Source organism: Notolepis coatsorum (assembly GCF_963971535.1).
Source record: "Notolepis coatsorum genome assembly, chromosome: 1".
Taxonomy (NCBI): Eukaryota; Metazoa; Chordata; class Actinopteri; order Aulopiformes; family Paralepididae; genus Notolepis; species Notolepis coatsorum.
Genome location: NC_140165.1, coordinates 83,484,713 through 83,492,325, shown reverse-complemented (window position 1 = coordinate 83,492,325; position 7,613 = coordinate 83,484,713). Strand labels below are relative to the sequence as shown.

Here is a 7,613-nt window from a genome sequence, read left to right as displayed (position 1 = left end):
ATACTCTCCTTTCCATGTTTTCTCCTCTCCCCTCATCTTTCCTCTTTTATCTCTCCTCTCATCCCCTTTCTCTCTCCCTCTTACTTTCTACCCAGCATAATCCGACTGGTTCTCTCTCTCTCCCCCCTCTCTCTCTCTCTCCCCCCCCCACCCCCTCTCTCTCTCCCCCCTCTCTCTCTCTCCTCTCTCTCTCCCCCCTCTCTCTCCCCCCCTCTCTCTCTCTCCCCCCCTCTCTCTCTCCCCTCTCTCTCTCTCCTCTCCCCCCCCTCTCTCTCTCTCTCTCTCTCGTAGCTACAGTGAGTCAGTGACGTAAATCCCGGAGAAGATGGCGACTGTACTGAAGGCAGAAGGTAAAGGAATCTTCCCAGGGTCTCTGTTAGTAGGAGACTAGACTCCCAACATCTCTCCCTGCATACGGTTTACTCTCTTTTATTCCATTTAGTCCGGATGTCACGATGTCACCGGGCCGGTTCCGAAGGCATTAGCCGGGGGGGGGAGGCTGTCACTAGCGGTGTGGAGGTGTGTTGGTCTAACGCTGGGCTGCCGGACTGATGAAGCTAACGTCGGCTCAGCATCGTTGCTAAACTACCAAACGTTTGACTGTTTTTCAGTGTTTATGAATTATGTGACTCGACAGATATGCTTCTCTGTTGTGTTTCAGAATAAATTAAAGTTTTTTGTTTGTTTAATATGTTGTCATCTTGTTATATTGTGGGACAGAGATGTTAGCTAGCCAACGGTAGCTACTCCTCCGGAGTGCGGGCGGGCGGGGACGGCAGAGCGTCTCTAGCCTGGATAGGGGCTTGAGGAGCCCGGGAGAGGAGCCAGGCGAGGCCCCGGTCTGGGCCTGTGTGTGTGTCTCTATCTGTTTCTCTCTTTCTGTCTCTCTCTCTGTCTCTGTCTCTGTCTGTCTCTCTCTCTCTCTCTTTCTGGTTAGTTTAGCCTACGTACTTTGCTTGTCAGTGTTTATCATGCTGTTTGAATTATTGATTGATGTTGTGGAAGATACTCAAACAAACACAGTGTAGCCTAGTGCTATGGGTGACATATGCTCACATTGTCGCTCTCTCTGTCTCTGTTTCTCTCACCCTCTTTCCTCTCTCTCCTTGTTATTGTTTTCTCTCTTCTCGCGCTCACCCACTCCCTTTCTCTGAAGTAGGAAAACTGGTTACTAAGCAACAGAGAGCTGTGTGTGTGTGTGTGTGTGTGTGTGTGTGTGAGAGAGACGTTGTCTTGTGCTTGTTTGTGTTTTATTATTATTTCTATTAGGGTGCAAGACAAGTCTAAACTCTATTGTAATTGTTGATTTATTATTATGTATTTTAGGGTGCAAGCCCAAACATTTACATTTAGTCATTTAGCTGACACTTTTATCCAAAGCGACTTACAAGTTCTGTATGACAAGACAGCAAGAAGGGTACAACTCTATCAGCTGATTAACAATGTTTATTAGGGTGCATCAAATTACAATGCAACATTTTTATCTCAACATATCAATCTGTCTGGGGTTGCATTTTGTTCGGACAAACATACAAATGATTTGTGCAAAGTTTGGGAAAGATTCGTTGAGATTTACAAACTCTATTGTAATTGGTGTTTTCAGCTTCCGCCACATGTACCTCATCAGATGCATTGCTTTTTATGTAATTCGTCATGTTGATAGACCAGCTGATATGGATGATAATGTGTTGTGGATGATAAGGTGACGGTAAGGTGTTGTGGAAGATTAGGTGATGATAAAGTGATGCTTAGGTGATGATAAGGTGTTGTGGATGATAAGGTGATCATGATTAGGTGATGATAAGGTGATGATAAGGTGTTGTGGATGATAAGGTGATGATAAGGTGTTGTGGATGATACAGTGATGCTTAGGTGATGATATGATAAGGTGATAAGGTGTTGTGGATGATAAGGTGATTGATTGATTGATTGATTGATTGAAAAGTTTATTAACAGATTGCAGAATGGGTACAGTACAGCAGGGGATGCAGACCAGAGAAAGACTTTCGTCTTGTTTACATCAGGGTCCCCCATTTTCAATTCATCATAACATATATGACATACATGACATACAGATAGACAGTACTGCTACATCTATACATTTATGACATATCAGATTTGCAAATACAGTACTGTTTGTGATACAAAAGTGTCCAGAAAAAGAGTGTATATACATTTGACGTAGAAACTGTACATTGGAGGAGGTTGGGTGGGTGGGGTGGGGTTGGGTGGGTGGGTGTGGGCTGTACATTGGAGGGGGGGGGGGGGGGGGGGGGGGGTTGGGTTGGGTAGGGGGGGGGGGGGGGACACTGTACACTGTACATTGGAATACTGACAAAGCCATACTTGGTCATTTACTGTACAACTGGGTTAGGACATTTGTAGGGGCCAGTTTCGAATTGCGGTCTCCCGTAGGTGTTTTTTGGGAGTGTTTTTGAAAGTGGGTAGTGATTCACATTCCTTTACAGCTTTGCGTAGGGCGTTCCACATTGATGTGGCATAATTGCGAAACGTGTTTAGTCCCTTGTTTGAGCCGAATCTGGGTTTAACATGATTTGTGGAGCTCCCTCTGGTGTTGTGATCGTGGTATTCACTGACCTTTGGGAAGTATTTTGACATGTACATGGGTACCTTGGTCGCGTAGTGTATCTTTTTTTTTTTTTTTTTTTAAATTTTTTTTATTATTGCAAAACAAAACTTATTAAAAGTCAGTACTCAACACACAATGTATAATGAAACTTTCAGTAAAGGTGGTTAAAATATATGCAAGTACAGAAACAGGATAAAACAAAAATAGTCAATAATAACATTTTAACCGTATACCGTGTATATCCAGCGAAGTTACAATTATATAAATGTTAGTATATAATATACCCCTAATACCTATTTTCTAAAACCCTACACACATATGCTCCAGCTCAAATCCCCCCCTCCCGGACCCCCTCCCCCCTCCCGGACCCCCTCTTGGATAGTACCTCCATTATCCCTCACTCCTAACCAGACATCACCATTATAGGCTAGCTTTTATTCTCTCCACCACTTCTAACCACATTAACATTTTGGATTCATTGAGCCCCAGAATTCTTGCTGTTGATATTTCTTGATATATCACATCAAGATATGTAAGAAACCACACTTTCCGGCACATTTTTTCTGGTTGAAACCAACGTGATGCAATCAGTTTTTTAGCTACTGTGATACCCGATAAAACCAATCTTTTTAGTTGTGGGTTCACTGCAAACTCAAAAACATCATTCAATAGCAATACCGCGGGGTGTACAGGTATATTCCAAAATACGAGTATTGATAATTGTTGGGACACATCTTTCCAGAATGCCTTAACTGGTGGGCAGTCCCAATACATGTGCATAAATGTTCCTTCGTCCCCATTTGTACATTGGGAGCATTTGGAGTCTTGTATAAGCCCCATTTTGCACAGCCTTATAGGAGTCAAGTATGTCCTGTGAATATAGTTCAGATTGATTTGTTGATGATCCGGGTTCCTTGATGTAAGTCGAACATTTGCCCAGGCTCCTTGCCAATCAAAGTCATTTTCCAGGTCTGGTATATCCCTCCTCCAGACATTGTCTAGTTGAAGGGTTTCGTACGAGGACGTTAGTAATTGATAATAAAAACCTGATACAAAACCTCCCAATGTATCTCTTTCATAGAAAAATTTGTGGTATCTGTGGTGTTCAATTGGTATGTGTAATGGAACACCGTGAGATCTCATACAAAGTCGTAACTGTATGTAAAAAAGCCATGTGGACTCGGTGAGGTTAAACTTTATGCATATTTCGACATAACTACAGAGGCCCTTGTTATTAAAAATATCCCCTAATGAGTGTATGCCTCTTTCTTCCCATACAGGGAATCTTATAGGTCGTTTTCCCATTAAGAGAGCATTGTTATTGAATATGGGAGTGTGATTATGCCATACTTGATGGTTAGGAAATTTCCTTTGTGTTTCCCGCCATGTCCTGATTGCATGGGTTATTATTGGGCCAAATTCTCGCTCACAATGCTTGATTGAAAGTTTAGTGTATGCTATGTCTTTCAATCTCTGTGGGGCTACTATGTTTTCTTCTAATTTTCTCCAAGATACCAAAGCCTCGGGGTCAAACCATATCTTCTTCAATGGTCTTAATGTGAAGGCATTAAAATATTGTAAAAAATCTGGGACTGCCATGCCACCGTCTGCTTTACTTCTCTGTGCGGTGGATCTTTTTATGCGAGGTGGTTTGTTATTCCAAATAAATTTGTATGTGGAGGTTTGTAATCTTTTCCAGTAGCCCTCTGGAGGAGGTAACGGAAGCATTGAGCTGAAGAAATTGATTCTTGGTAATACATCCATCTTAACTATTGATACCCTTGCCTGTACTGAGTTTTTAAGTTTTGCCCACCTGTCCAGGTCGTCCTTGATTTTGTTCTGTATTTTTGTGTAATTGTGCTTCACCGTTTGTCTTATGGTGGGAAATATTTCCACACCCAAGCATCTGAAATGTTTGACCATGGGTATCGCACCTGGGAGGGTTGTCTCTTTTTTTGCACTGGTGTTAAGAGGAAGAAAAGCCGACTTAGGCCAATTTATTTTAAATCCCGATAAATCACCAAAGTTCTCTATCAACTTGAGTATAAGCGGCAATGTGTTGTTGGGGTTTTGCATGAACAATATTACGTCGTCCGCATATAAACTAATTTTATGATGTGTGCCCTTGATTACTATTGGTTCTATGTGTTGGGATTGTCTTATAAATTGTGCTAAAGGTTCTAATGATAGATTGAATAGTCCGGGACTAAGAGGGCAACCTTGTCTGGCTGAGCGCGATACCGGAAAGATATCGGAGATGAATGTGCCTGTTGTAATCCTGGCCGATGGGTCCTTGTATAGTACTTTAATCATATCAATGAAACCTTTTCCTAACCCCATCCTTTCCAATACTGCCCATAGAAACGACCATTCCAACCTGTCAAATGCTTTCATAGCATCCAGGGATAGTATCGCCTTAGGTGTGATGTCCTCTTTGTCTGTATCTAGTACGTGCAGTATTCGCCTTATGTTATCATTGATCAGGCGACCTTTTATGAAGCCTGTTTGGTCCGTATGAACTAAAGACGTCATATGCTTTTGCAATCTGATGGCTAATATCTTAGAGTACAGTTTGACATCGGTTCCGAGGAGGCTTAAAGGACGGTAACTACCGCATTCAGTGGGGTCTTTGTCTTTTTTGTGAAGAACTGAAATGAGTGCGGTATTTTGGTGTTCAATGAAGCTTCCCTCTTTGACTGAGTATAAGATCATATTTAGTAATAAGGGTCCAAATATGTCCCAGCAAGAAATGTACATTTCTGATGGGATACCGTCAATTCCCGGAGCTTTGCCGTTTTTCATTCCGGATATGGCCTTCTTGAGTTCTTCTAATGTGATCGGTACTTCTAACTGTTTAGCGTCTTCATCCGTAAGTTTAGGGAGAGTAATTTGATTAAGATATGTGTCTAATTTGTCTTGATCAAAGGTCGTTTCTGAGTTATATAAATCGGAGTAGAATTCTTTGAATGTATCGTTTATTATTTTGGGTTCTGTTACTAGAGCTTGTTGTTTCCTAATGGCAGTTATATCTGCAAATTTTGCATTAATTCTTAGTCGCATGGCTAATAGGTGACTAGGTTTAGAACCTTGGAAGTACTGCTGTTGTCTAGTGCTGCGTATTTGCAATTCCGATTTTTGTCTGTACATTGCTTTGATCTCTGTCTTTAGAATGTTAACTTGGTTATCTAGTCTAGTAGAGTTGTTGTATTTTAAAGAATTAAAAAGCGTTGAGTAAAGCGTTTCCATTTCAGACAGTTTTGTGTTTTGATTTTTGCGCAATATGGAGGTAAATCTATCCGAGAAATCCTTGATCATATTCTTTACCGACATCCATAATATTCTGGGATCTTGCACCGAGTTAGCATTATCTTGTAGGAATACTGTGAGAGCTTCTTTAATTTGTGTAATGAATTCCTTGTTGTTAAGCAGCATCGAATTAAAACGCCATCTTGGGGCCCGGGTAGATAGTGTACCAAATGTTGCTTTCAGGATTAAGTAGCAGTGATCTGATAGCGCATTGGGTGTCATTTCCACTTCGTATTTATCAAATATTCTCGGGGATGCAAAGACGTAATCAATTCTGGATAGTGTGTTGTGTCTCGCCGAACGACAGGAGTACTTGCGGGTCATGGGGTTAAGTGAACGCCATAAATCAGTTACTCCTGTTGATTTCGACCAATCTTTTAATGCTTTAGATGAATTCTTTTGTTCGCTGGAGAAGGAAAGGTAAGTTTTGTCCATCCTTGGGTTCCAAATGGCATTAAAATCCGCACCTATTATATATGAGTACTCGGGATGGTTTAACATTTCTCCTGTTAGTGAAGTGAAGAAACCCACTTCGTACAAATTCGGGGCATATACCGCTGCCAATGCAATTTTCCTGTTATTGTGTATAATCCTAGCTATAGTTATGCGCCCCTCAGCATCCGACCATACCCCTTTCAATTCGATATTTAATTTGCGTCTGACGACTATGGCTACCCCTCTAGTTCTCGTAGCAAAAGAAGAGTGACCAATATTATGGTATATGTTATCCGCTAACGTATTTATGTCTCCCTCTAAAATGTGCGTTTCGCTTAATAGTGCCACGTCCACATGTTCTTTTTTCATCAGTGTAAGCACGCTTTTGCGCTTGTGTTGTTTGTTTATCCCACCGGTGTTCCATACCATTATATTCAAACTAGCCATAGTCTATGCATGTTTTCGTGTAGTTTTTGGTAATGTTTCTGGAGTATGAAGCTACAATAGATGCACATCCAATTAATGAGGTCCCGTTGAGAGCTGAGCTTAAAAACATATATATATACAAATAAAAATCCCCTATTTTCCCCTCTCCCAGAAAGTCGAACATGCCTGTGTTCCAAGAACACATCCTCCGCGATTGACTTTCTCCCATGGTCCACCGGATTGCCCAACCTGAGCATTGTAATCCTAATTTTCCTATGCTCATTGCCATAGGATCTAACATTTCCATTCTATTGCAATAGAATGTCGCTTTTGGTCTTGCACCTTCCCTTACTGTAATGAAGTATTGTGATAAATAACCTAAAGATAAAAATAAAAAATAAAATAAAAAGAGAATAAACCTTTATCGACATATTCCTTTGAACCCTCCACCAACGTGTGGGGGGAAAAAAAAGGAAAAGATTGTAGATCAATATTGACACCTTAATGTGAAGAACATTGGAAAAGAATAATGTAAGTTACAATATATTTAAAAAATATATAGTAATATTGACACCTTAATGTGAAGAACATTGGAAAAGAACAATGTAAGTTAAATTATATTTAAAAAATATAGAGTAATGAGAAGAAAAAATTTAATAAAATAAAAATCAATGGAAAGATATAGATAAGGAATAAGAGATAAATAATTATCAACGTGGAGAAGCCACTAGAACCGATTTAACTGATTAGATAAGATAGAAAAGCAGCGCCTTTTAGCGCTTCAATGTGCCTTTAATGGAGTGATTACTTAAATTGTTAGAATAACCTTGCTGTGCTCATACGTTTATGTGTGGAT

At 40.6% G+C, this 7,613-nt stretch overlaps 1 protein-coding gene across 3 annotated transcripts in view; it reads left to right on the top strand.

The window, feature by feature from the left end:
* Positions 1-327: 327 nt before the first annotated feature.
* camta2 (calmodulin binding transcription activator 2) overlaps positions 328-7,613 on the top strand; it is a 208,073-nt gene continuing 200,787 nt past the window's right edge. For all 3 annotated transcript variants that reach the window (XM_084332709.1, XM_084332710.1, XM_084332708.1), the window contains exon 1: positions 328-350. The gene's annotated coding sequence lies outside the window, so the exon portion shown is untranslated. The remainder of the gene's footprint in view (positions 351-7,613) is intronic.